Source organism: Macadamia integrifolia, chromosome 4, assembly GCF_013358625.1.
Source record: "Macadamia integrifolia cultivar HAES 741 chromosome 4, SCU_Mint_v3, whole genome shotgun sequence".
Taxonomy (NCBI): domain Eukaryota; kingdom Viridiplantae; phylum Streptophyta; class Magnoliopsida; order Proteales; family Proteaceae; genus Macadamia; species Macadamia integrifolia.
Window position 1 is genome coordinate 31202185 of NC_056560.1, and position 4497 is coordinate 31206681.

Below are 4497 nucleotides of genomic sequence, written 5' to 3' on the forward strand. Positions count from 1 at the left end.
AGCCTAAGTCGGTGATGTTATGAGCACTTTGACGTGTGTGGTCTCATATCGCTTTAGATGTGATGATCAATACGATTGGGTGTTTGTAATTCTCATTCGGACCAAGGCATTTGGTTGAAGGTGCACTCCATTCGACACTATTTTGTTTGTGGCCACATTCAGTTTATCTAAATCGGAGAGTCGTTTTAAATAAATTTTAAAATCTAAAACTTGTGACATATGCTGCCCAAGTGGGAGATTGTAAGATTTCCTATTAAGTGGGCTAGCATAGTCAAAGATTTGTTTCCAAAACCGGTTTAGTGGTGTTGACTAAAGATGGAGTAAGCAGAAAGAATCCAATATTATTGGTAAGTGATCTCTATGGAGATATTAGATTCTATTAGCACACCTTAATGGTATGAAATATTTATTACTATGTGTGGACCTAAGGTATTGTTTCCTTAATGGGGAGTAAACCCTAATTTTATTGCAGGGTTGGTCCTTACCCTCACCCCTATATATAGTTATCACTGACCCATTAAGTGATGCTAACGATCAAAAGCAAAAGGGAAAGAGGGTAGACCAGACCAACATTGATCGTGTTGTACAGGAGCATACAATAAGACATTGAGGAGTTCTTATTCTTCAGCCATGGATTCAGGTATGCCTAAAACTTGTCTTTGTAGTGTTTGTCGTGCATGTTTATCGATCTTCATGAATCGTTCCGTATTTATTTTCTTTCACCCACAACTCAAAACTCAATTTTAGTGATCTTTATATCAAAGGGGAGATTTCTGCTAATAATTCGCTAAATTAAGAGATCAAATTCCTTCAAAAATCACTTCTCCTCCCAACTTGGTTTCAAGGTTCTCCATATTTCTTGTTACTTATTTTTCCATTATTTAACATGATTAACCTTACTGGTTATGTTAAATTTCATTGTCTACCTCTTGTTGCCCACTCTTACGAATTTGCCATGCTTTTTTTCACTTTAAATGGTAACTCCATTTTCTGTTAAATTAAAAAATATTTATTTGATGGACTTAAGTTTTTTTAGTAAAATGGATTTACATTTCCCATGTTAATGATTTTGGGTTTTGGTAGATTTTTCCACACACACAAAAAAAAAAAAAAAAAAAAAAAAAAAAAAATGATCCACAACTTTGATTCTATGACTAGCGCTTTAATCATTTATTAGCAAAGAAAAATGGAAAAAAGGGACTACGGCATATGATGTTTTATAATTTTATTATTTTTAATAAATAAAAAATATGAAAAAATAATGGGACTATTGTATTAAATTTCAAAACTCATAATTTAAAATTTAAAATTTTTATTTATTTATTTGGTGTCAATTTGTATGAAAACTCATATTCTTAGGGAATATGTATGCCTGAATGTGTGAAATGTTTACAAATTATGTTCCTATAATTATTGTTATTTCTCTATATATACAAATTATGTTCTTATATTGTATATATACAAAATTATATTTGTAATTATTATTATTTCCCTATTTTCCTATGTGCTTGTTTTAAGTAGTAACAAGTTTTATTGTTTTCGCATGTTCTTAAAACATATGGTAGAAGGAGAAAGATGCAATCGCATTCCCGTTGATCATTCAAGAAACTCAGAGTATGAGGTTTGACCACTGAAGGTGGCTATGAACCATGTTATACGAGACAACATGGCCACATATGAGCACGAAAAGTTGAGACAAAGATCCATTTCCGTCGATGAGGCTGTACCATATGGGACTATGAGAGGTTGAGGTATTGGGGAACATTTTCAATGGCTTGCTATTGCGATAGAGAGGACACCCTTCCAATGAGCTGAGGAGCGGGAAACAATATGAAGGAGAGGGTTGTTCTTTATAACATCATACTTAGTGAATATAGAGCCGCATATGTTGCACATACAATTTTTTTTTTATTAAGGGAGGGTTGAGGAATTCGGTGAGGATGATAACATTGTTTGTAGGTTTTTTAGTTGACAACGGGTTGCCATTTCATACTGCTAAGAACTCACAACTATAGAACCCGTTGGATATAGTAGTAGAGAAGGGGAAAAGTAGATTGCCCTTCTCTTTGGGAGATTAAGCACAAGTATCTTTTGATACAGTTGGAAGAGTTGAGGAATTATATCAGATCCCTTCCGCCAAACTAGGTAAGAAAATGGGTCGCTATTATGTGTGATGGGTGGGGACTTATATGACTAATAAGTTACTCATCAACTTCATAGTGTATAGAAATAGGAACACGATTTTTCATAACTCCGTTGATAGATTTGAAGGTCAGAAGACAAGTGGGTTACTTGCACATATGAGCTTAATCATGTAGTAAGAGGAGCATGTTATCGAAACAATGACGGACAACGAATTCGCATACAAAGCAACTAGGAAGCATTTAGAGCAGAAGTTTCGTCACTTATTCTAGGCCTCATGTGCTGCCCATTATTTTGATCTAATTCTGATAGTCGCACCATTTGTAGACTGATATATATATATATATATATATGTATATAATGCTGTGTCTGCAATGAACCAATATTCAACAAGTGCAATGACTTTTTGAGACCTTGGTCTACAAAATTTGCCATTGATTATGTATCATTGGAAAGCTTAATGGAGTAAAAGTTGTTCTTGCAACATACATTTATAGTTTATTCATTTTTAAGGTCGGTGGAATGACCAACGAATGAGAGTTGCAGCTGAGTTCACAGAGAGAGTGGTGTACATAATCCTATGAAAGAGCATCTGAAGTTTGGCAATTATGAAGCCAATTATGAAGCTAATTATGCTTATACAAAAGGTGGTTGATATTGATGCCACTTATAGATGATGTGATGCCTCATTGTCGGGATTACCAATTGAATAATATTTGCAACAAGATCGAAATTGGCAAGAGATAAAGAGATAGTAGGAAACCATGATGCAACATATGTTTCACGTAGGCACAACTAGATAATGTCATTTATTAACTTGTTTAATTACATTCTTAGTAAACATTAGGTACTAAATTTCCACCAAAAAAAAAATTATGTATTAAATACAATTATAAACACTCTCAAGTTATTTTTAAATCTCGTGTACATGTATTCCACCCAATTTTCAATCTTAGATACTAATTTACTAACACAACAAGGTGAATTTAGCGTAGTATTATACGCTAAATTCACAAAACTACCCCAGGTGTAGTATAATTTTAAATGCAACAACCCCTTGGCTTCAGGCAAGTTGATATAGAGAACCTTATGTGCAAACTCAAGAAATCTATTTATAGTTTGAAACAGGCATCAAGACAGTGGTATCTTAAATTCGATGAAGTTATCACTTCTTGTGGTTTCAAAGAAAATCTTGTGGACCAGTGTATTTATCTGAAGATCAGTGGGAGTAAGTTCATTTTCCTTGTGCTTTATGTTGATGATATTCATCTTGTAAGCAATAATGTTGATCTTTTGCATTAGACAAATTGATTATTATCCAGTCACTTTGATATGAAGGATCTTGGTGAGGCCTCTTATGGTTTGGGCACTGAGATTCATCGTGATAGGTCTTGTGGCGTTCTTGGTTTGTCTCAAAAAGGTTACATTGAGAGGATATTAAAAAGGTTTAATATGTTAGCATGTTCCCCTAGTAAGGCTCCAATTGTAAAAGGGGACAAATTTGGCAAGTCTCAATGTCCACAGACAGAATTAGAGTGCAATCAGATGAAGAACATACCTTATGCATCTGCTGTTGGTAGTTTGATGTATGCTCAAGTTTGTACACGGCCTGACATTGCCTATGTTGTTAGTGTACTTGGGAGATATTTGTGCAACCCTGGTGAAGCACATTGGGTAGCTGCTAAGAAAGTCATGAGATATTTGCAGGGCACTAAGGATTTTATGCTTACTTATAGAAGAATCGATTCACTTGATGTAGTCGGTTACACTGACACAGATTTTGCTGGATGCCTAGATGACCTCAAGTCTACTTCTGGATATGTTTCTGTGATGGCAGGTGGGGCTATATCTTGGAAGAGTGTCAAGCAGACACTCACTGCATCTTCTACTATGTAAGCTGAGTATGTGGCGTATTATGAAGCCATTGTTCAAGCTTTATGGTTAAGGAATTTTATCTCAGGGCTACAGATTGTTGATTCTATATCTAAACCATTGAGGATGTTCTGTGACAACTCCATTGCGGTATGTTTCTCTCATAACAGTAAAAGTACTTTAGGCTCTAAATACATTGACATTAAGTATTTTTTGGTCAGAGAGAAAGTTCAAAAGTCACAAATTACAATGGACCAGATTGCTACAGAAAACATGATTGTAGATCCTCTTATTAAGGGCTTGACTCCAAAAGTTTTTCAAGAGCATGTCACTAATATGGGATTTGTTAGTTCTTTTGATGCATTTTATTAGTGGGAGTTTTGCTCAATATGTTCGCATTTGACTTTCAGTTTTATTTTATATATATGATGCATTATTATTGTTCTCAAGAATATATATGCATTTTTATGGCCATTTGTTTAT